The sequence below is a fragment of the Macaca thibetana genome, chromosome 20 (assembly GCF_024542745.1).
Source record: "Macaca thibetana thibetana isolate TM-01 chromosome 20, ASM2454274v1, whole genome shotgun sequence".
NCBI classification, from domain to species: Eukaryota; Metazoa; Chordata; class Mammalia; order Primates; family Cercopithecidae; genus Macaca; species Macaca thibetana.
In genome coordinates, this window is record NC_065597.1 from 13,281,000 (window position 1) to 13,306,163 (window position 25,164).

A 25,164-nucleotide genomic window follows, 5' to 3' on the forward strand; every position below is an offset into this window, starting at 1 on the left:
GATTTGTAAGCCTAAAAGGACACTTAAAAAATATACATATATCCTGGTCTTTATGTGGTCATCAGAAGAGTGGCTAGAGAAAGAGGTGAAGACCCACGCATGTTGCAGGGAAATTGTCTTCCTGCTTCTGCCTTCTCTCAGTGTCCAGGCCCCTGTTGTGACTTTATAGCTAACCAGGACCCTAACAAATGAAAGCCTCACAGATCTGCTTCCACTGTGGAGAGCTGTGTGCTTCCTTGGGGCAGCTGAACTTCTTTATGTAGATTTTTAATAATTTTGCCACCTCAAATCCTTCCTAGGCTATTTGTAATTGTTGAACACTAGGCAATTTCCATACGCATTGAGGACTGTCATGATCATTTAGTTTATGCAGGAAATGAATATTTTAATCCTGATTCTATTATTGTGGGTGGAAGATGGGGGAGGGTCAGGTCCACAGACTCACGGTACAATTTTATGCTTTGCTTTGGCACAATAGCTGTGGCTTATACTACATTTTAATTATTGTGAAAGTGAGTAATATGTACATAGAAGGTAGAATTTTTTAAATGAAAACTTTATGTAACAAATCACCATATCATTTAGAGAGAGTAGTAAAATTTATCATTTAGAGAGAGTAGTAAAAATCTGCATGTGTAAAATGCACTCCTTTCTTCTACTTAAACCTGCATTTTATATTTAGTATAGCCATTTTTTCTGTGGGGCATGGATTGGAGGCGGAGTCTCGCTCTGTTACCCAGGCTGGAGTGCAATGGTGTGACCTCGGCTCACTGCATCCTCCACCTGTCGGGTTCAAGCAATTCTCCTGACTCAGCCTCCTGAGTAGCTGGGATTATGGGTGCCCACCATCATGCCCGACTAATTTTTGTATTTTTAGTAGAGACAGGGTTTCACCATGTTGGACAGGCTGATCTTGAACTCCCAACCTTAAGTGGTCCACTCGCCTCAACCTCCTCAAGTGCAGGGATTACAGGCGTGAGCCACCGTGCCTGGCCAAGTATAGCCATTTTTGATTGTACTTGATGACTATCAAAATCTTGAGGGTTTTACTCTCACAGTGTTAACTGTGATTCTGTCACCTAAAGTAGAAAATAAAGTGGAGAAGTATAAAATACAGGTTGGGACTAATTAAATTGTCTAAGTGGAAAATATATGTAAGATTTACCTTTATGCAAACATTAAGTGAATTTATTTTTTTATTCCTGTAAACCAAGATGCCCTGGGGCCTACCCCTCACTGAAGCACAGGTTTCAGTGTCAGGGGAAAGGTGAAAGAGCCGAACAACCAAGTCACTGCTAAGTTTTGGCTACCAAATTAAGCTTTTGGAAGTGACAGTGAGATAGTAGTTTTGAGAGCCAGACTTTGCAGAGAGAGAAAAGGGACTCCTGTTTCTCAAGGCTCCTTTTGTAGGATCCAGACACAAGAAGCCAGGGCTGAGATGAGGCCAAGTCTCCACACATGGGGAATCCTCAGGACTCCAGCAGTCCCTGGAGAACAGACCACAAGTTCCACCAGGTGAGGATTTCAGCAGGTGGCCAGGAGAGAAAGAGCCATCTCTCAAGAGGCAACAGGGGCACTGAGGGCCTGGAGGACAGCTCAGGGTCTAGCCTTTGAACATAAATGCTGCAAAAATAGTACAAAGAACTCCCCTATACCCTTTGCTTAGATATACCAATTTTTCCACTTACACGTTAGCATTCTCTATCTTCATATGTGCACATATTACTAATTTCTGAACCATGTGAGAATAGGTTGCATACATAATGCCTCTTTTTCCCTTTAGTCTTTCTGTGTATATATTTTTAAGAATAAGGTCATTCTCTTCCATAATCACAGCAAATTCATGAAGCTTAACATTGATACATTCCTTCTGTACAATCTACAGTGCATATTCAAATGTCATCAGTTCTCCCAATGTTGTTCTTTTTAGCATTGTCTCCCCAGTCCAGGATTACATTTTGAATTAATTTCCCTGCGAGACTGAGTCATCGTTAATTCACAAATTCTAGCCCAGTTTCTCACTCCACAATACCCAGTCTCCATCTGCCAGAATAGGCACTTCAGAGCAAGCTTTTTTCTTTCTAATTTTTGCCTGTTTATGTGTAGTGCATGTTGAGTGTGTTCCGAACACTTCCAAGTGAGCCCTGTATGTAGAGCTGAGAGATTTCATCTTTATCCTGCATCATTAATTAGACTCAAACCAAGTAGCTGAGAGATTTTTCTTTCTTCTGCAGCCTTGGAGGGTGCCCTAATGAAGTTAGAAGAGAGGTAAAGTCATATATTTTATTTTTTGTTATTTAGTTTTTATTTCATAATCATGAACTTAACTCTGCAATCCAGCCAGGCATGGAAGGGAACAAGGAAAACATGGAACCCAAAGGGAACTGCAGCGAGAGCACAAAGATGATAGGATACTGCGAGCAAATGGGGTGGAGGGTGCTCTCCTGAGCTGCAGAAGGAATGGCCTGCTGGTTAAGATAAAACTCAAGTCAAACATATTTGAGTTGTCCACAGTCAGCAGTGGTTACCTTCTTGCTGCTCTTGCCATTCCTGGACCCAAAGTACTCCATGGCCTCCACAATCTTCATGCCCTCTTTCATCTTGCCAGAGACCACATGCTTGTGTCCAACCACTCAGTCTTGGCAGTGCAGATGAAAAACTGGGAACCATTTTTGTTGGGTCCCGCATTTGCCATGGACAAGATGCCAGGACCTGTATGCTTTAGGGTGAAGTTCTTATTATCAAATTTCTCCCCATAGATGGACTTGCCACCAGTGCCATTATGGCGTGTGAAGCCACCACCCTCACACATGAACCCTGGAATAATTCTGTGGAAACAGGAACCCTTGTAAGCAAATCCTTTCTCTCCAGTGCTCAGAGCATGAAAGTTTTCTGCTGTCTTTGGAAGCCTGTCTGCAAACAGCTTGAAGGAGACGTGGCCTAAGGGCTTGCTGTCGATGGCCATGTCGAAGAACACAGTGGGGTTGACCATGGCTGATAGTATGGGGCTTCTGGTGGCCATGGCATCTGCCTATTTTATTTTAATTTTACTTTATTTTTGAGATGGAGTCTCGCTCTGTTGCCCAGGCTGGAGTACAGTGGTGCGATCTCGGCTCACGGCAACTTCTGCCTACTGGGTTCAAGCGATTTTCGTGTCTCAGCCTCCTGAGTAGCTGGGATTACAGGTGCCCACCACCACGTCTGGTTAATATTTTGTATCTTTAGTAGAGATGGGGTTTTACTATGTTGGCCAGGCTGGTCTCAAACTCCTGACCTCAAGTGATCTGCCCGCCTCAGCTTTCCAAAATGCTGGGATGAAGGCATGAGCCACCGTGCCTGGCCAAAGGTCATATATTTTAAAATAATAATATTTTATTACCAACACAGAGCACTTAATATACATACGTTTATTTAATCTTCAAAACAAATCCACGAAGTAGATTAAAATCCTCCATGGCTCATATGACCAGTGTTGTCTAGTGTTTGTCAGTTCCCTCCACCTGCTCATTATGTTTTTGCTCACCCAAACCTTTATGTTTTTTTGAAGGGCTGTGTTATTTTCCATCCCAGGGGCTATACCCATGGCCATTGTCTGGAAATTCTTTGCCTCACTGTTTTTCAAAGAAGCTTAGCTATGGAGGGAAGGTAAGAGTTAAACTGGTCAAGAGAGGCCAGGCATGGTGGTGCATGCCTGTAATCCCCTGCTACTTGGGAGGTTGAGGTAGGAGAGTCACTTGAATCCAGGAGTTCATGACCAGCCTGGGCAACATAGCAAGGCCCCTTCTCAAAAAAAATAAAAGTGTCAAGGGAGGGTTTTGTGGTAGTTCTTATGATTGTTGATGCCGTGTATTGTAATGACAGTCACATATCTGTTGTATGAGCTGCAGGGAAAGAAGAGACAGGAGGAAGATACAGAGGAAAAAGAAAATGGGTGGAGAGGTTCCTGAAGAGGAAGGTGGAGATGAGATACAGAAGAGATGAGCTTTATACAGCTGGGAAAACTCATTGGCAGGCATGCCAGAAGTTGAGGGAGTTTGGCTCTGCTAGTCTTTACTTTTTACTGTTAAGAGACTCAGTCATTTCCTTGAATGTCTACACTGAGGAGGTTAAAGACGGAGGAGAGGATGGAGGATGAGGGTTGATGAACAATATGACCATATTATGTTTGAGAAATGGGGACAAAAAGATACCTGCACCATTGTTCCCATGTTGGAGCCCTGGAAAGCAAGATGATTTTAGAAGTGTCTTGCCTGCAGCACAGGGTGGGATCAAAAGAAATGTCGGTGGGTGCCTGAGAAAGCCCCATGGAATCCTGGCCTACTGGGGGACCAGTACATTTTCCCATGTGGCTAGAGTGGCACAGGTGTACTACATGGGGCTTATGGGGATGAGGAGGAAGCAGCAGTGACCTGTAAGAGCTGACCGGATGGAAATGAGAACATTTTAGAGGAAGCCAGCCCGTGGGATAAAACTGATGACCCAATTGTTCTCCTCTGTGCCTCAGTCTTGTAAGACCTCCAAATGAGAGATGATGAAAATCTGGGCAACACTGAAGGACTTTCCTCAAAACTACGTGCCCTAAAAAAATGTAATTGGCTTCCCAACAACATAGAAAATACCTTACGAGGCAAACTCTAGTTCAGCTATCTTTTAAATGGGAAACACTTCTAAATGTTATTGTTACAAGGACTGAATTCGTTGAGGAATTTCCACTGAGAATTGGAACTGAAAGAGATGTGCCGTGATAGAAATGGAAATCTTTCTCTTACAAGCCTTTGGAATATAGACCTTTTTACTTCCCAGTAATTTTCTGCCTGAAGCGCTGACATGTCTAATTAATAATAATATTCTATTAAACAGTATGATTAATCTGAGAGATCGTTATGCACAAGTAGATTAAAAAAAGCAACCTAAATCCCCTTGGTCTGATTTAAGATAAAATAAACCTGAATTTCTTATCTAGGGAGATTTTTTTTTCTCCTTGTGATGTAACTCGAGGGTACGTTCTATTTCTGTGATTCTTTTGGTGTGTGTTCTTTATTATCTGATGAACTGCAAGGAGACTTGAATAAAGAGTACCTATTCAGTCGCACCTCTCCAATTCAATTATAATTTTGTATAAGTATTTGCATGTGAATATTACTTTTGCAGAATATATAAGTTACGTAGTATCTTTCTGTTGTTAGCTTCATATGGTGCAGAGCTGTTAATCTTAATATTTTACTAATAAGAACAAGGAATCATTTGGGAAATATCAGGCAGCCAAGGACCCCATGGGATATTTCAGCAAATCCCAGGGCTTAAAACTGCCTGATTCCTGAGCTGAAAAAGTGACAACAGCATTGTTTTCCAAGTTCAGCGATTGAAAACAACATAAATGTTTTTGCTTTCTCAAAAGGCTATTTTAAGGAAGTCTGGGTATTTTAAGAGTTGTTGTTCCTTGAATGTTTCATTTATTGATGGCAAGATTTTTGATAAACTTTCCCTTACAGCCAGCCACTGGAGTATAGTGATTAAAATCCAACTTTGGGGGTTTTGTGGCTTCAGGTCTTACCTGCTGTGGGACCTTGGCTAAGTTGGTTAATGCTTCAAGGCTCAGTGTCTTCATCTCTAAAATGGGGAGATAACCTGTTTCCTAGGCAGAACCTCCCTGGTTTGTCTGCCTCTCAGACAGATGTTCTGAGATGTTGGCCAGGTGCCGTGGCTCACGCCTGTAATGCCAGCACTTTGGGAGGCCAAGGCGGGTGGATCACTTGAGGTCAGGGGTTCGAGACTAGCCTGGCCAACAGGGTGAAACCCTGTCCCTACTAAAAATACCAGAAAATTAGCTGAGCGTGGTGGCAGGCACCTGTAATCCCAGCAACTCGGGAGGCTGAGGCAGGGGAATCGTTTGAACCCAGGAGGCGGAGGTTGCAGTGAGCCAAGATCACGACACTACACTCCAGCCTGGGTGACAAAGCAAGACTCTCTCTCAAAAAAAAAAAAAAGTTCTGAGAATCCCTGGCCCTGTCTCTCCAGGACTGTAGCAGTGGGACAAACCCAGTTTCTGTATGTGCTAAGTAGTGGGAAATTTGAGGTGGTAAAAGCAGTTGTGAGAATTAAAAGTATATGATGAAGGTAAAGCCTTTAGCTCTGTGCTTGGGACCTCACTGTTACTCGATAAAAGCCAGCATCCGGCCAGGCGCGGTGGCTCATGCCTGTAATCCCAGCACTTTGGGAGGCCAAGGTGGGCGGATCACGAGATCAGGAGATCGAGACCATCCTGGCTAATGCGGTGAAACCCCGTCTCTACTAAAAATACAAAAAATTAGCCGGGCATGGTGGCAGGCTCCTGTAGTCCCAGCTACTCGGGAGGCTGAGGCAGGAGAATGGCATGAACCCAGGAGGCGGAGCTTGCCACTGTGCCACTGCACTCCAGCCTGGGTAACAGAGTGAGACTCCTGTCTCAAAAATAAATAAATAAATAAATAAAAAGCCAGCATCCGTTATTAATTATTAGAAAACTCATCACACCTTCAGATCATCTGTACGTTAGTTTTAGAGATAAATTTGTCTTCTGTTCGATTCTTTCATCTGGAATTTTAACGTTTCAAAGATATATCCATCAGCTAAACATTGGAGCCATATAGCACTTACCTAAATTTCATAATAGTACTTGGGCAGGCATAATCTTATACAATTCACAAAACACTTTCTATATCATATTATTTTAGTATATGGTCACTACTGATTATGACCAATTATAACATTTGATTTTGCCTAAACTGATGATCTCTGGACATCTTAATGAATGATCAAATTTGGAAAGTTCATGAAAAGGCCACTCAGAAGTACATATACACACACACTACACTCATCTGTAGATGGTTTGAGATACATACACTGCTTGCTGCTTAGATATTGATACTTATAAATGGTGTTAGAGATGTAATAATTTGTACTCTTGTATAATAAAACTACTGATTGGCATTTAGTTCCTGTAATCCCTTTCAGTAACTATAATAGGGGTAGAAAAGAGTCGACAAAAATGGCAGAAGCACCTCATAGTTAAGATAACGTAAGTGAAGTTTTATTTATTTATTTATTTATTTATTTATTTATTTATTTATTTTTAAAGAGACCAGGTCATGCTCAGTCGCCTGGGCTGGAGCTCAGTGGCATGATCATAGCTCACTACAGCCTTGAACTTCTGGGCTCAAGTGACCCTTCCACCTCAGTCTCCTGAGTAGCTGGAACTACAGGCATGCGCCACCATGCCTGGCTAATTTTTGTAGAGACAAATTCTTGCTCTGTGTGTGTATTTTTTTTTTTAATATCTCTCTCTGTCACACACACACACACACACACACACACACACACACACAAAACCTACTGGTTCTAATAAAGTACATTGACATTGATGGCGATATTTTCATCATACATATCTTTCCTTAAAGTGTGCATACACTTGATAGACTGCTCTTTGTATAAACATGCATGATCACATATAAACACTCTTGGTGTTAACAGTTGTCAGCTATGATAGAAACTCTTCCCATGACAGTTGAGGACATGGAGGCCCAGAGAAGTGAAGTGACTTCTCAAGGCCACACAGCTTATTCATGATAGAACAGGCACAACTAGAGCCTAAGGAACTCTAATGCAATTTTCACTGCCTTGTTCCTCCTCTGTGGGTGATTTCAGGAGCCCTTCAGAAAGTCGGACGCCTTCTGACTCAGCTACTTTGTCCTTCAGTTTCTGTGATTAGAGATTCATACCTTTTTGGTCTCATCACTGCTTAGCGTAGTACAAGTAGCTCAGGCTTTTGAGGCAGATGAACTTCGGTGTAAAATCTAGCGCCGACACTCAGGGCTGCCACATTGCACGACTCCAGGGGGCACCACTCCAAGGTATTTTATGTAAATAGAGCCTAGATTAACAGGAGGCACTTAATAATTTGTTAGCAGTAGCATCAACTACTGCTTTTTGAATTTGGAGGCTGACTTGCGTGGAATTTTTTCATAGTGAGGACCCTGTGTTAAGAGCCAGTCTGGACAATGACATGTATGTATGTGTATCTATTGCTTTAGTAAATCTCATAAATGTACACAATAAAAACTATGTGAATGTGGATGCCACTACTTCAAAAGCTGTGGTCATGGGGGCAAGAGCTGGGGCAATGGGTGTTATCTTCTCTCTCTCACACACACACACACACGCACACACACACGCATACACGCACACACGCACATTTCCTTTGAGACATCCTGACCCACCACTCGTCTTCCCATTCCAGATCCCGAGTGAAAGGCCTGGCCACCTCTGTTGACGTGGTGAGCAGCGAATGAACCTTTGGGAAGTTACTGAAGGGGAGGGTTGGTAGGTATCACCTCTGTCGTCACTCAGAGGGCAGGAATGAGGATGAGAGAGCACCCGTCTTAACTCTGCTCTCCATTTGTCTGTGAGATTGGTGAGAACTTTCTGAGACTCTTCTAAAACCTCTTCTGTTGTCCCTCAGTTTACAGAACTGCTGAGATCTAAATTTCGGTCCCAGAGGCTGGGAATCAGTGGGAGAGATTGAATTTTCTGTAATGCTTGTGGTCTATTGAGCAAATGAATAGCATCTGAAAATGGCAAGACTCTATAAAATTAAGAAAATGAATCGTTTTCGGCCGGGCGCGGTGGCTCAAGCCTGTAATCCCAGCACTTTGGGAGGCCGAGACGGGCGGATCACGAGGTCGGGAGATTGAGACCATCCTGGTTAACACGGTGAAACCCCGTCTCTACTAAAAAATACAAAAAACTAGCCGGGCGAGGTGGCGGGCGCCTGTACTCCCAGCTACTCGGGAGGCTGAGGCAGGAGAATGGCGTGAACCCGGGAGGCGGAGCTTGCAGTGAGCTGAGATCCGGCCACTGCACTCCAGCCTGGGTGACAGAGCGAGACTCCGTCTCATAAAAAAAAAAAAAAAAAAGAAAAATGAATCGTTTTCAAGCAGTTTTAGAGGAACCGTTTACATACGGACAAGATAATTATGATCTAACAAAAGCTTGTGTTATTTAAGGTGGGGCTTTGGTAGTCTAATGCAGTGGGTGTCTGTAGTACATCATCATCATAACAGCCCCCAGTGAATCAATGCCTCCCTGTATCCACACCCCTTTGTAACATGATGTTGTCGCTCTTCCCATCAAGAAATGGTCTCTTTTGGCTGGGCATAGTGGCACACATCATCCCAGCACTTCGGGAAGCTGAGGCAGGCAGATGGCTTGAGGTCAGGAGTTCGAGACCAGCCTGGCCAACATGGTGAAACCCTGTCTCTACTAAAAATACAGAAATTTAGCCGGTGTGGTGTTGTGCATCCCAGCTACTCAGGAGGCTGAGGCAGGAGAATCACTTGAACCTGGGAGGTGGAGGTTGCAGTGAGCTACACACTCCAGCCTGGGTGATACAGCAAGACTGTCTCAGGAAAAAAAAAAAAAAAAAAAAAAAAAAAAAAAAAAGGAATGGTCTCTTTCTCTGTCCCCTTGAATCTGGGCTGGTCTGCAACTTGGTTTAAATAATGCAAAGGGATGGAAGTGATGTTCTCAACTTCCATGCCCAGGTCTTGTAGCTTCTCTTCCCATGGAAGGGACCCATCCATTATGTAAAGAGGGCCAGGCTGTTCTGGAGGGAGAAGCTGCGTGGAGCACAACCAGCCCCAAAGTGCCACACGTATGAGTTAGGCAGTCTTGAGTCCTACTCAAATTCTTGACCCATAAATATGTGAGCAAATAAAATAGTGGTTTTTTTTTTTTTTTTTTTTTTTTTTTTTTTCCCCGAGACGGAGTCTCGCACTGTCACCCAGGCTGGAGTGCAGTGGTCGGATCTCGGCTCACTGCAAGCTCCGCCTCCCGGGTTTACGCCATTCTCCTGCCTCAGCCTCCCGAGTAGCTGGGACTACAGGTGCCCGCCACCACTCCCGGCTAGTTTTTTTTTGTATTTTTTAGTAGAGACGGGGTTTCACCGTGTTAGCCAGGATGGTCTCCATCTCCTGACCTTGTGATCCGCCCGTCTCGGCCTCCCAAAGTGCTGGGATTACAGGCTTGAACCACTGCGCCCGGCCAAAATAGTGGTTGTTTTAAGCCACTGATAAGCTTTGGTATGGTTTGCACATGGTAGCAGATAATGAATACAGTCACAATTCTAGCTGCTAATCAGCGTCACCTTAGGAGATTTTATAAAAAGCAGATTACTTGGCCGGGTGCAGTGGCTTACGCCTGTAATCCCGGCACTTTGGGAGGCTGAGGCGGGCAGATCACTTGAGGCCAGAAGTTCGAGACCAGCCTGGCCAACGTGGCGAAACCCCGTCTCTACTAAAAATGCAAAAATTAGCTGGGCATGGTGGTGGACTCCTGTATTCCCAGCTTCTTGGGAGGCTGAGGTGGGAGAATCGCTTGAACCTGGGAGATGGAGGTTGCAGTGAGCTGAGATAGTACCACTGCACTCCAGCCTAGGTAACAGGGTGAGACTCTGTCTCAAAAAAAAAAAAAAAAAAAAAAAAAAAAAAAAGGCAGATTACTGGGACATCTAGTGGGGAGAGGGCTGTCTCGGGCCTCTATAATCCACATCTTCCGCCACCCCCATGCAATTTTTATTTGAAACAAGTTCAAATCTATAGAGAGGTTGAAAGAATAGCACCAACACCTAAAGAAACTTCTCCTGGATTCATCTATGCTTAACATTTTGCCACATTTGTATCAATCAATCAATCATCTGTTTATCTTTTTGTAAAATCATTTGACAGGAAGTTGCAGATGGCAGATCACTTCATCCCTTCTCAGGGGTATAAGGGATTCTTACATCCCCACGTAAGAAAAGAATATTTTCTTACATGACCACATTATCATTCTCACAACCAAGAAAATTCATGTGGATTCAATCATATCATTTAATTTATAGTCTATATTCAAATTTCCTAAGCTTGGAAATGTCCTTTATAGATTTTTTTAGTTTTAATTTTATTGTTTATTTATTTTTATTTTGAGACAGGGTCTCACTCTGTCACCCATGCTTGAGTGCAGTGGCGCGATCACGGCTCACTGCAGCCTTGATCTCCCAGGCTCAAGCGCGTCTCCCACCTCAGCCTCCCAAGTAGCTGGGTGATAGGTGGCTATTTAAAAAAATTTTTTTTTAATGTTTTTAGAGACGGTGTTTGTCTATGTTGCTAGGGGTGGTCTCCAACTCCTGGGCTCATGTGATCCTCCTACCTTCAGCCTCTCAAAGTGCTGAGATGATAGGCGTGAGTCGTGGTGCCTGGCCTCACCAGCAAATTGAAATCGTAAAAGTTGCTGATGCTAGCTGTGTCTGCTTCCTTCCCTTCTCATTCTCTTCTTAACATAGTTGTCCGTCTTCTGTCCTCTCCACTCCTCTGAAACTCTAGTGTCGCCAACAACCTCAGTGATTTCCACCCCAGTGGTTACTTCTATGTCCTCACGTTCCTCGATTTTTCAAGTGCTTTCCCTGTAGCTGACCACTTCCTCCTTCTTGAAACACTATTTGTCCCTTTGGCTTTTGTGACCTCACACTCCTGGTTCCCCTCCTACCTCGTTGGCTGTGGCTTCTTGGGCTCTTTTGTGGATCTTAGTCTTTTCTGCCTGACCTCTGAGTGTGAGGGAGCCTCTGGGGTCTTTTAACCTGTCACTTTTCCCTGGCTGATCTCATTCAGTCCCATGACTTTTCATCTGTATACTGACAGATTCCTGAAGGATTATCTAGCCCTGCCTTTTCCTCTGAGTTTCAGTCTCATATAACTGACTGCCTACACGGTCCCTCCACTTTGATGTATAAGAGGTGTCTCAAACCTAACATGTCCCAAACCATTTTTGATCTCCCTACCCCGCCTGACTTCTGCCCTGGAGTCTTCCCCATTTCCATTGCTTTATCTACTTGGCCCCTGAAGCCAAAGCTTAGGGATCCATTTCATCTGTTCTCCTCACTCTGCACTATCAATCCTTTAATAGGACCTGTCAGTTCCACCTCTGAAAGGGACTCTGAAAGTGTCCGAGTTTTCTCACCCGCACTACTGCCTTTCTTGGATGATGGTCCAAGCCACTGTTATCTCTAGTCCAGGTCACTGTAAGCCTCTAAGCTGGCCTGATTCCTTTTTACTCGTGGATCTGTTTCTCCAATGATCTTTTGTTACTCCTCTGCATAAAACCTGCACAGTTTCTAACCTGGGCAGCATAGCAAGACCCTATCTCTAGAATAAATAGAAATAGTAGCTGGACATGGTGGTGTATACTTGTAGTTCCAGCTACTCAGAAGGCTGAGGTGGCAGAATTGCTTGCCCCCAAGACGTTGAGGCTGCAGTGAGCCATAGTTGTGCCACCATACTCTAGCCTGGGTGACAGAGCAAGACCCTGTTTCAAAATAAAATAAACATTAAACTCTGTCATATTTAAAGTCCAGGCTCCTTCCCTGGGCTGTAAAAACCTGTGTGATCTGGCCCTGCTTGGCTGCCTCTGCAACTTCCCCTCACTCACTGTGCCACAGCCAACTCTGCCTTCTCTCGGTTCCTTGAACCCGCCAGCCTTGTCCCTTCCTCAGAGGCTTTGCACGTGTTCTTCCTTCTCCCAGAGTGCCCTTCCCCCAGGTCTCTGCATGGCTTTCTCCTCTCCAGCCTTCAAGTTTTGACTTGAGGGTCACTTCTTTAGAGAAATCTCTCTTGACCATGCAAATAGAAAGTAGCTGCCCTCCGCGAGTTACTCTTTCTCACATCTTGCTGTTTTATTTTCTTCAGAGCATTTATCTATTTTAATATCGCTTCCTCATTTGTTTACTAGTTTTCCATTTCTCCTTTCTACGTTTAGGGAGTTGGGTTCTTTTGCGATTTGTTTACTGTTGTGTCTTCAGTATTTTCAGAAGTGTGCCTGGCGCGTATTAGGTAGTAAATAACTGGAAACGGTGAATGGGCCGGTGGACGATCCCAATGTTAGAAACCCGGGATTCACCCTGCTCTCCTGAGCTCCTGCTTTCTGTTCAGTAGCCAGGTGCTGTTCATTTTGTATTCTTGATTTTTCTGAGCTCTATCCCCCTTCCCATCTACTACCACTGCCTTGGTTTATTCCGTCAGCGTCTAGACAGTTTCCCAGTCTCTGGTCAAGGACTGATCCCTGCATGTATTTTTTCCCCCTCTTCCTCCAGGAAGAACAAATCAAACACTCTGTGTGCCACCATGATGTTCCCAGACCTACTTCCGTAGGACCCCTGAAGCTTTATTGCATATACCCTTTGCTGTGATCACCTCTTCCTATTATATTATAATCCCCCTGGAGTCAGGGATCCCATCTTTCTGTTTCTGTTTCTCTTCTTTTCTTTTCTTTTTTTTTGAGACAGAGTCTTGCTCTGTTGCCCAGACTGGAGTGCAGTGGCACAATCTTAGCTCACTACAGCCTTGACCTCCCAGGGTCAAGTGATCCTCCCACCTCAGCCTCCCAAGTAGCTGGGATTACAGGCAGGTGCCACCCTGCCTGGCTAATTTTTGTATTTTTGATAGAGATGGAGTTTTGCTATGTTGGCCAGGCTGGTCTCGAACTCCTGAACTCCAGTGATCTGCCTGCCTCAGCCTCCCAAAGTGCTGGGATTACAGGCATGAGCCATTACACCTGGCCTGTTTTTTCATCCCAAATAATTAGCAGTATGCCTGGCATGTAGTAGATGTCTGATAAATGTTTGAAAGGAGAGGATGAATGAATACAAATGAATGAGTTTGACTAAATGGGTCCACATAAAAACGGCTACAATAAAGCACAAACCTAAAATTTAGATGTAAAATTAGTGATGTCCAATTTGTGAATTTAAAAACAACTTTAAAATAAGGCTTACCCATGACAGTTAAACCTCAAAGACTAGTGATTGACAAACTTGTTTTTGAGGTCATCGTGTTCTTCATTCCAATGTCTGCAGTTCTTGCTCTTTATTTTTTTTTTGAGATAATTTTATACATAAAAATAAAAGCCCAGCCATTCCCATATTTTTCTCATAGAGATACAAAAATAATGACTACTTAGGGCAAAGAACCCCATGCTATATACAAGGTTTAGAAAATCTTTTTTTAATCCCTTTGTATCTTTTTTTGTCTTTTAAATATGTTTCGCATATCTAAGCAATTTAGGAAAACTATGAACAAAACTGTTCACGCATCCTAGGACCCTAATCTAACCTCAGGAGATTCGAGTTTCATTCTTATTTTTGCTACAATACTCACTCCATGTGCGTCTTTTGTGTTTCTAAATATCGAAATCAGAATACATGTCCATATCTGTTAGTGAAATAGAGGAAGCTGTAACTGTATAGTATTTCCAGACAATGAATATACAGTAGATTTTGCATGTAATTTTTATCTCCTTCCATCAAGTGTAACAATATGTTGAATCTGCCATGGGCCTTTAAAGCTTCAATGTTGTGAAGAGCTCTGCATGAAATTTTAAAGAGACTGGACCTTTCGTCTGCACAGCAGCAGGACTCCTCGCTGTAGGGACAAGAAAGGAAGAGACAGACAGAACATTTCTGAAGTAATAGTGAAAAATAACAGCAGAAGCAATTATTTCATCAAAGGTTGATTTTTTCCCCCCTATTCTTTATATATATGTATTTTTTCAAATTTCTTAGCTGGAGATTGTCTACCTTGTTACCGTCCTCTCCTGGCATATGTTACATTTGTAGGTTTCACATGGTCAAAATGGGGGAGAAAATTCATAAATGGAAAGATGTTTATTTTAAGAAGTGATGTTATTGATGATTGCATTTGAATGTGTTTGCAAGGGATCTGCGAGTGGGGAAAGTTGCAAGTAACTAAATTTGGCACTCCCCGGTATCCTGAGTCTGTTTGCTTGGGGATACGAATGATGCGGATATGTTTTCTTCCTCACTTTGTTTTCTCCCTTTTCTCCCACAAACGTTAGCACAAACTTTGACTGCTGTGGCAAGGCAAGAGAATTTTCTCTCTCCATCTCCGTGGCTAATGCTTTTTTTGTTGTTTGTTTAATCTGGGGAGTTTGCTGCGCCCTCCTGGCTGTGGAGTCAGTTTGTACCACTTCTGTGAGATGGACGTTATCCTGCTGGCAAAGAGGATAACCAAATATAGAACCCCATCTTCTTTTTCCGTATTTTTTTTTTTTTGAGATGGAGACTTGCTCCGTTGCCGAGGCTGGTGTGCAGTGGCACGATCTTGGCTCACTGCAACCTCTGCCTCCTGGGTTCAAGCAATTCTTCTGCCTCAGCCTCCTGAATACCTGGGACTACAGGTGTGTGCCACCATGCCTGGCCAATTTTTGTATTTTTAGTAGAGACAGGGTTTCACCATGTTGGCTGAGCTGGTCTTGAACTCCTGACCTCAAATGATCCACCCGCCTCGGCCTCCCGAAGTGCTGGGTTTACAGGCGTGAGCCACCACGCCTGGCCTTTTTCTGTAATTTTGATAAATCATCAAAATGAAATGCCTGGGCCTGCTCTGCTGTTTGCTTTTGTTTTGGATGACTTGCTTTAACCTCCCTCTTCCTCCGTTTTCTTTCTCCTTTGCCTGATGTTGAGAGGATTGATAAAACACTGTTTGGGCTTGGAGGACTTTGGAGAAAACGCCCTCCCTCATGTTAGTTTCCTATCGGTGCTGCAACAGATTCCTACAGATTCAGTGGCCTAAAAGAACACAAATGTGTTCTCTTACAGTTCTGGAGGCCAGAAGTCTTATGGGGCTCAAGGTGTTGGCAGGGCTGTGTTCCTTCTGGGGAGGTCCCCGGGAGAATCGGTTTCCTTGTCTTTTCCAGCTTACAGAGACTGTGTTCCTTGGCTCGTGGCCTCTTCCCCATCTTCAGAGTGCATTGCTCCAGCCCCTGCTTCTATATCCCGTTCCCTTCTTCTTGAGATCTTTAATCATGTATGCAAAGTCCCTTTTACCATGTAAGGGAGCGTATTCACAGGTTTTAGGGATTAAGACTGTGGACATCTTTGGGGGCACATTATTTGGCCTACCATTGTGCCCTTCAACTCTATACTAAATAAAATTTTTGTAATCTTCGTTCTATTTATTTCCATTTGTGGATGAACAGAGCATTCTATTCTCAAATGGCAGTGACAGTGAACTTCCGGTTCTTTGTGTTTTGAGCTAGTGTCTCGCTCTCTGGTCCAGGCTGGATTGCAGTGGTGTGCTCACAGCTCACTGCAGCCTCAATTTCTCAGGCTGAAGCCATCCTCCCATCTCAGCCTCCCTAGTAGCTGGGACTACAGGCATATGCCACAATGCCCAGCTAATTAAAAAAAATTTTTTTGTAGGAATGGGATTGATCTCGCTATGTTGTCCAAGCTGGTCTTGAACTCCTGGGCTCAAGCAATCCTCCTGCATTGGCATCCTGAGCAGCTGGGACTACAGACGTGCACCACTATGCCTGGATCATTTTTTGTGGAGACAGAGTCTTACTACATTTTCTAGGCTGGTCTCGAACTCCTGGGCTCAAACAGTCCCCTTGGCCTCCCAAAGTGCTGAGATGGCAGTTGTGAGCCACCATGCCAGGCTATGACAGGAGAACTTCTTAAATGCACATGAGAGAGGAGTTTTGTTTGCATCCTCTCCAAAGATTCCCCTGAGAGTCAAAACTGTGATCAGCTTCGGGGGAGCAAACTTCTTTCAGCGCTGGCTCCCTAAGCAACTGGGGCTGTTTTCTCTGTGCCTTTCAGAGGCTTATGGAGTTTTCAGGAAGTAGATTTTTAGGATTCATCACTTCAGGCTCAGCCAGATGCTTGGAGATACACATATGTTATAATCTCAGCTTTTCTAAACTTCCTCACTGGATGGAGATCTTTATTCTCTTCATCTTACATTTATTAAAGATCTCTCCTCATTTTTTTGGGTGATCCCCTCTCTCACCGACTGAGTGTGGCTTTAGGAAGATCTCCCTTCTCTGCCAAACGTACTCACTCCATCCTCTGTGTTCCCATGGCGTTTTGTGTTTTCTTTTATTGCAATCTCCATCTTTTATGATTGTGATTATTTGTTTCTGTGTCTCCTTTTAAAGCTTGAGGGCAGGAGTCTTGACTTATTTACCTTATTTTTTCATTCGTTAGCACAGTGCTTGGCCCAGAGTAAACACTTAGTATGTATTTTTTCAACAAGTGAATTACTAAAAATTTTTTTTTCTTTGAGACGGGTTCTCACTCTGTCACCCAGGCTGGAGTACAGTGGCCGGATCACAGCTCACTGCATCCTCGGCCTCTCAGGCTCAAGCCATCCTTCCACTCAGCCTCCCTAGTAGCTGGGACTACAGGCACGTGCTCCCACGCCTAGTTAACTTAAACATTTTTTTTTTTTTGGTAGGAATGGGGTTTTGCCATGTTGCCCAGACTGGTCTTGAACTCCTGGGCTCAAGTGATCCTTCTGTTGAAATGGGAGTTCCCTGATCCCCCTCACAGGACATGTGACAGGAGTGTGGCTTGTCTGTTGGGTTGCCGTGGCTGCTCAAACCCCTTACGGGAGGGAGAGCACGCAGACAGACAGGTGCGGGAGCCCAGTGGGGCGTGTGTTACAGTGTGCCCTTTTAGCCCTGCCGTCTGCGGACAGCTTGAGTGTTAACTAGCTCAGTGGACCCTCTACCTTTCTGCCAGGGCACAGGGCCAGTGTGACAGCTTTCTGTATCCCGAGCTCTTCCGGCATCCCAGAAAAATCAGATCACACAGAGACTGGAAGGATGAATGTGGGGTTTTATTGAGTGGTGGACATGGCTTTCAGTGGGATGGATGGGGAGCCGGAAGTAGGGATGGAGTGGGAAGTTGATCTTACCCCTGGAGCCTGGCCATCCAGCAGCCAAACCCCTCTCCGATAGCCCGCAGCCAAACTCCTCCTGGTGTTCAGATGTTCCTCCTCTTCTCTCTTTCTCTGCTGTGTTGTTCTGCCATCTGTCTACTTGTCTCCTCGCCTGCTCGTCTGCTTGTGGAGCCTGGGGTTTGGGGTTTATATGGGTACAGGATAGGAGGTGTGGTGGTCAAAAGGCAGCCTTTTGGATGCAAAAACGGAAATGCCTGTCCTCATTTAGGGCCGTGGGTCTTCAGGCTTGAGGGTGGGGCCTTTGCCAGGGAACTGCCCTCTTCTAACCAGTGTTTCCCTGTCTCCTGTCCATATCACTGCCTCGGGCTCCCAGAATGCTTGGATTTCAGGCATGAGCCACTACGCCTGCCCTAAACAAGTTTTGATGGATCCCTATCCCCTATTCAGTGAAATACAAACCTTGGCAAATCATGAAAGCTCCTTCAGCTCCTTGTCACCCTTCTTCACTCTCTTGCCCCCACTGTGCCTACTGCTTTCTCTTCTCCACACTGCTTTCCATCTGATCTTCATTCCTGTGTTTCTCTTGGGATAATATGTAAGCCAGCATTCCAGGAGGATTACTCTGTGCAAGCCTCAGTACCAAGCACTTTATGGGCATTTAATTCTCACCATACTCCTTTGTAGTTTCCCTTTTACATATAAAAATCCTGAGGCTTGGAGAGGTTACATAGTGATATGGTTTGGCTGTGTCCCCACCCAAATCTCAACTTGAATTGTATCTCCCAGAATTCCCACGTGTTGTCGGGGGGGATCTAGGGGGAGGTAATTGAATCATGGGGGCCAGTCTTTCCCATGCTATTCTCGTGAAGTGAATAAGTCTCACAAGATCTAAGGGGCTTACCAGGGATTTCTGCTACACCATGTAAGAAGTGTCTTTTGCCTCCTGCCATTATTCCTAGGCCTCCCCAGCCATGTGGAACTCTAAGTCCAATTAAACCTCTTTTTCTTCCCAGTCTTGGTTATGTCTTTATGAGCAGCATGGAAACAGACTAATACATGTAGCCTTCCCCCAGACCACATAGCTAGAAAGGAGTAGCGCTAGGGTTTGAACTCACATGGCCTAGGTCTGGAGCTGTTTTGATAGCTACCTCTGCCTCCTGATCTGGGTCTCCATTCCAAAGGGATTATTCAGCATTTCCAGAAAATCCCACATTCTCTTTGTGTCTATCATAATGCTTAAAAGACCTCCCTCTATTTAGTGGGGTTAGGAGTGAGGGTTTGAATTATAAGGGCTCTTGTATGGTTATAAGTTAGACCCTTAAGAGAACTCTGGATGGAGCCACTCTGAGGAACTCGTTGGAAACTACTCCCAACCACATGTCTCCATCAGCCATAGCTCTGAATGTGTGGAATTGGTTTCCAAAGAATTCCAAGACTATTTCCAATAGTCATTACACAGCTAGGCATCAGCCATCCCTTGCTTCTACTTCACTGGTGTCCAGACACTTTTGTTTAAAGCTATGGTCCTCATTCTTCAAAAAAATTCACATGGAACCTCAATGTATAAAACAGATAAACGTGGACATGAATTTTCCAGAATTTTCCATCTCAGTGTATAAAACAGATAAACATGGACATGAATTTTCCATCTCAATGTATAAAGCAGATAAACGTGGACATGAATTTTCCATCAGTGTGCCTTACCAGAGTTATTCCACATCTCTTTCTCAATCGTAAAGACACAGCACTCTCCCTCCCACCTGCCTCCCCTAGTTCTTTTTCTTCCTTTTTTTTTTTGAGACGGAGTCTCACTCTGTCGCCCAGGCTGGAGTGCAGTGGCGCAATCTCAGCTCACTGCAAGCTCCGCCTCCCGGGTTCATGCCATTCTCCTGCCTCAGCCTCCCGAGTAGCTGGGACTACAGGCGCCCGCCACCATGCCCAGGTAATTTTTTGTGTTTTTAGTAGAGATGGGGTTTCACCATGTTAGCCAGGATGGTCTCAATCTCCTGACCTTGTGATCCGCCCACCTCGGCTTCCCAGAGTGCTAGGATTACAGGCGTGAGCCACTGCCTGGATCTTACTCTGTCGCCCAGGCTGGAGTGCAGAGGCATAATCATAGCTCACAGCTCACTGCAGCCTTGACCTCCTGAGCTCAGGTGGTCCTCCCACCTCAGCTTACTGAGTAGCTGGGACTACAGGTGCATGCCACCATGCCCAGCTAATTTTTTGTATTTTTTTTTTTTTTTTGGTAGAGATGAGGTTTTGCATATCGCTTAGGCTGGTCTCAAACTCCTAAGCTCAAGCAATTATGGAGTCTCACTCTTTCGCCCAGGCTGGAGTGCAGTGGCACAATCTCAGCTCACTGCAAGCTCTGCCTTCTGGGTTCATGCCGTTCTCCTGCCTCAGCCTCCCAAAGTGCTGGGATTACAGGTGTGAGCCACTGCACCTGGCCACCCTAGTTCTTTATGCGTTAACTCTGGGTTTATAGGGGAATCCAGTGACCTGGGTTTGTGACAGATTTGTGGGAAACATGTTCTTCGACAATGCCTGTGTCAATCATGTAGACTGTATGAATTTGAAACAGGCCTAAGGTAGCAAGAGACAGTGGGAATATGGACTATAGATATTCCAAATAGGAAAAGAACTCACGTGGGGCTCATGGATGAGCTGTCTGTTTCTTAAGAGGCTTCTTGGGATGACATTACCTCAGTGAATCCACAGTCTAAGCACTGGCCTTTATCCTGGCAAGCTGGGAACTTCGATTTTTGTCTACACATCGTGTGGCTTAGTTGGCCTGGTACTTGAGCCAGGGTCCCTGTTGCCCAGGAAGCATTTGCATCGGCACTATTACCATGTGCTTTTCTGAAGCTGTTGGCTCTGTACTTCCATGGCTAAGCAATATGATTTTTTAAATTGATTCATTGTACCCTGTTACACATAGAGCAAGGATATAGTCAAGTGTTGCCAACCCAGAAGCCTTTCTGTGTCTGTTAAGGGAGAGAGCATACTATGTTAGTTAAGAACATAGGCACTGGAATTAAACAGAACTGAGTTCAAATCCCTGGCACTGCCACCTAGAAGCTATGGAACCCTTGCCAATTTCTTGAACTCCTCTAACCTTATTTTTCCTTTCAATCATAATAAAAATAAGCAACCTTAGGGGCATTGTGAAGATGAAGTGCGATACACGGTGTGAAGGTCCGCAGTGTTTGGCACAGGGAGGTTGCCTGGTAATTGGTAACTTCTAGCTTCATTGTGATGTAGGTGGCCTTTCATCTCTCTCCTCTGATCCAGTTTGTGCTGATTTTCAAGTTTAACTTTCAGGAGCTCATCTTATGTATCTTGATTCCAGATTCCAGGAGGAGGCTCCTCCAGGCTCCTGAGAGGCCACACACAGGGTCCCCAGCACAGCTTACTGCTTGGTGTCTCCTGTGCCACGGAGGAAGACATGTGGCAGGAGTACCCAGTGCTAATATGTGTTCATGTCTGTGGCAATGCTGACCATCCGGCTGGTTTGAACCAGGATAAAAGTGAAGACGTCATCTGTGAAGACCCAACTCTTTCTTTGGCTCTTCTGTGGAATCCATCTTTGCTCTGCTGTCCTCTGCTGCCCAGGTATGTGCAGTATAAACAAGTTACACACATATCACATAAATCCATGCTTGTGAAAAATCCAAATAATGCATAAGCATATAAAATTTATTGTCTTCCTTTACTCTCCCAGTGCCCCTCAACCCATCCCATTTACTAATCATTATTAATAATACAAATACATAATTAGTAAATTAGTATTATTTTGGTGTGGATCATTCTAGACTTTTTTCTATGCATTTATACACTTCTTTTAAAAAATGGTATTACACTATGCACATTTTTTGGCAAACTGCGTTATATTTTTTGAGACCAAGTCTCACTCTGTCACCCAGGCTGGTGTGCAATGGCGCGATCTTGGCTCACTGCAAGCTCCGCCTCCCAGGTTCAAGTGATTCTTCTGCCTCAGCCTCCTGAGTAGCTGGGATTACAGGCACCCATCACCACACCTGGCTAATTTTTGTATTTTTAGTAGAGATGGGGTTTCACCATATTGGCTGGCAGACTGCCTTTTTAACTTAATGTTGCTTAATCTTTCATGTCAGCACATAAAATTCATCCTATTCTTTTTTTTTTTGAGACAGGGTCTTGCTCTGTTGCTCAGGCTGGAGTGCAGTGGCACAATCACGGCTCACTGTAGCTTTGACGTCCAGGGCTCAACCAATCCTCCCACCTCAGCCTCCCAGATAGCTGGGACTGTGGGGATACACCATTACGCCTGGCTAATTTTTTCTATTTTTTGTAGTGATGAGGTTTTGCCATGTTGGCCAGGGTGGTCTCGAACTCCTGGACTCAAGTGATTCCCCTGCCGTGGCCTTCCAAAGTGCTAGGATTATAGGCATGAGCCACTGCTCCTCACCTCGTCACATTCTTTTACATTTTTGCATAGTTTTCTGTATATAGATGAATCATTGTATACTATGAGAGTATTGATGGATACTTAGCTTTTCGGTTTTTAAATACTAAAAACAAGGTTTTGGTAAATATTTTTGGGTTACAAGCGATGTGCCTTTTAACATTTTGATAGATATTGCCCAACTGTCCCCCTGGAAGCCAGTTTATATTCCTATCCACAGTATGCAAGAAAGCCCATTTCCATATATACTCACAAATATTGTATCTTCTTTAGTCTTTTTACTCTTTAATAACTTTATGATAAAACACTTTATTTTAATTTGCATTTTGCTGATTATCTGTGAGATTAAGCATCTTTTCAGTTTTTTCATTGGTTCTTCTGAATACCATAAGTTTATATCTTTTTCTCAGTTTTCCTTTGCATCACAGGAGCTCTTTGTATATTATGGATTTTTAGTTTTTTTCTCTGTACTTTCTTCTAGACTGTCTTTTAATTAAAGCCTGGAAATATTCAGTTATGATGTTATAGAACCTATATTAGCTTTCTATTTCTGCGTAATGAACCACCCCAAAATTCATAGTTTAAAAAAACAACCCATTTAATTTAGCTCATAATATTGCAGGTTGACAATTTTGGCTGGGCTCGGCTGGGTGGTTCTTCTTCTCTTTTTTTTCCCTTGAGACTGTGTCTTGCTCTGTCACCCAGGCTGGAGTGTGGTGGTGTGGTTCTCAGCTCACTGCAGCCTCCGCCTCCCAGGTTCAAGCAATTCTCCTGCCTCTACCTCCTGAGTAGCTGGGATTATAGGCATGTGCCACCACATCTGGCTAATTTTTGTATTTTTAGTAGAGATAGGGTTTCATCATGTTGGTAAGGCTGGTCTCAAACTCCTGACCTCAGGTGATACACCTACCTCAGTCTCCCAAAGTGCTGAGATTACAGGCATGAGCCACCGCGCCCGGCCAGATGGGTGGTTCTTCTATCTGGCCGGTGGGTGGGCCAAGCCTGGTTAATCTTGTCTGAGGTTGCTTGTGTACTTGTAGTTAACTGATAGATTGTGTGGGCTGACTGGTTTATCATAGCCACATGTGGGACAGCTGGGATGATTGGGACCTTTTTCCACATTGGCTCTGAAACTCTTTCAGCCCACTCTGTGTTTGTTCCCATGGTGAGCACAGAGTTCCACGAATTTGAGAATGGAAACTGTAGAGTCTCCTAAGGCCTCAGCTCAGGGTTGATATGGTTCCATTTGTGCACATTCTATTGGTCAAAGCAAGCCATGAGATCAGCCCAGATTAAAGGGGTGGGAAAATATACTCTACCTCTTGATGGGAGGAGCTTAAATATTATGACTATTTTTACAGTCTACAGCAGAAGTCCAATTCAGATTCATGTTTTCTTACTGATTTAATGCTTGCATTTGTGTTTGATGATTCTGCTCAAAAATATCTTTGGCAAGGCCAGGTGAAGATATGAATAGTAGGAGAGTAGAAGTCTGTATACAAATAATATTTTTCCATGGCAGAATGCATATTAACTTTTTAGAAAACCTTTCTTTTCATCCTGTTTCAAATAGGGTGGTTAGGAACATGATGTCTGGATTTCCTTTTTTTTTTTTTTTAATTTCTTTTATTTTTTATTTTTTATTTTTTCAGTCTAAGCTCAATGCAGTCTCTGCCTCGCATGCTCAAGTGGTCTTCCCACTTCAGCCTCCCAAGTAGCTGGGACTACAGCTGTGTGCCACCACCCCCTGCTAATTTTTGTATTTTTAGTAGAGATGGGGTTTTGCTGTCACTCAGGCTGGTCTTGAACTCCTAGACTCAAGTGATCCACCTGCCTTGGCCTCCCGAAGTGCTGGGATTACAGGCATGAACAACTGTGCCCAACCTGATGTCTGGATTTCTAGATTGGTCAAAATGACTTATGTTAATCCTGTTCCCCTGTCCCCATCCTCTCATTTTAAACATAATGAAAGGGTGTTGGGATGTGGTTATTCAATTGTAGTAATAAATGCTATGATCATTAATGCAAAGTATTAGACTAAAAATTTATACATGAGAATTTTCCAATTTAAAAAAGCCAACTTCTAGTCTTGATTTCTTGTGTTAATCTTTATTTTCAAGTTAGTTGTTGTTGCTTGCAATTTCTGGTTTAAATGGTTAGTATAAACTCTTCTTACCTAATTCTGGCCTTGTAGGAACAGTCCTAGGAATTCCATCAATTCTTGTTTTTACTATGTGGAGTAAACGGTGGTGGCCAATGAGTCCTTTGTCTAAGCTCCTCTCCCTTCTAGCGATCATGAGGCTTCTCAGTTCATACAATAGGTGTGAAGCTTAAGAATAGACTTATAGACCTGCCGGTTCATGTTTTCGTTTATAAATTTATGGTCTTTTGGGCAAACCTTTAACTCAGAATGAAGCATGAGTAATGTCTGGGTGTAACCTAAAATATTTTTATACAAAGATGGTACTTTTTTGAAAATGCAAGGTTATTTACTATTGTCCTCAGTTCTTTCTTAAGGAACAGAGGCACCTTGAAAATTTGATATATTTATACATAAAAGCCTGATTTCCTTTGATTCTTGTACATGTACAAAATGATGCTAATTAAAAGAAATATGCTGTTCAATAAAGGAACAGTGTATGATGAGGGAGCCGTCCGTGAATGCTGGAGCCAGAATCTTGTTTGAATTAAGAGGATGTCTGCTAAGTTAAGGCACCCCATGGAGATGTATAAGGCCAGAGCTTCCAGCAGTCCATACTGTCTTTATTGAGAGACATATTTATATCTTCCAGACTAGTAATTAATCACTCAGTGGGGTTTTCTTGGGGGGGAGTCGTGCACTCACAGAGAATCTTTTTGTACTGCCAGGAACCACAAAGCATGGGCACAATTAAAATGCTGATTCAATTTATTATATTGAAGCATGGAACAGGAATGTTTAAATGA

The 25,164-nt window shown here is 43.8% G+C and overlaps 1 long non-coding RNA gene across 1 annotated transcript in view; it reads left to right on the forward strand.

The window, feature by feature from the left end:
* The window catches only part of LOC126944101 (uncharacterized), a 105,089-nt gene that overhangs the window by 72,293 nt on the left and 7,632 nt on the right, over positions 1–25,164 (forward strand). Inside the window, exon 3 of the long non-coding RNA XR_007721949.1 lies at positions 21,124–21,386. This is a non-coding gene — a long non-coding RNA (uncharacterized LOC126944101). The remainder of the gene's footprint in view (positions 1–21,123; positions 21,387–25,164) is intronic.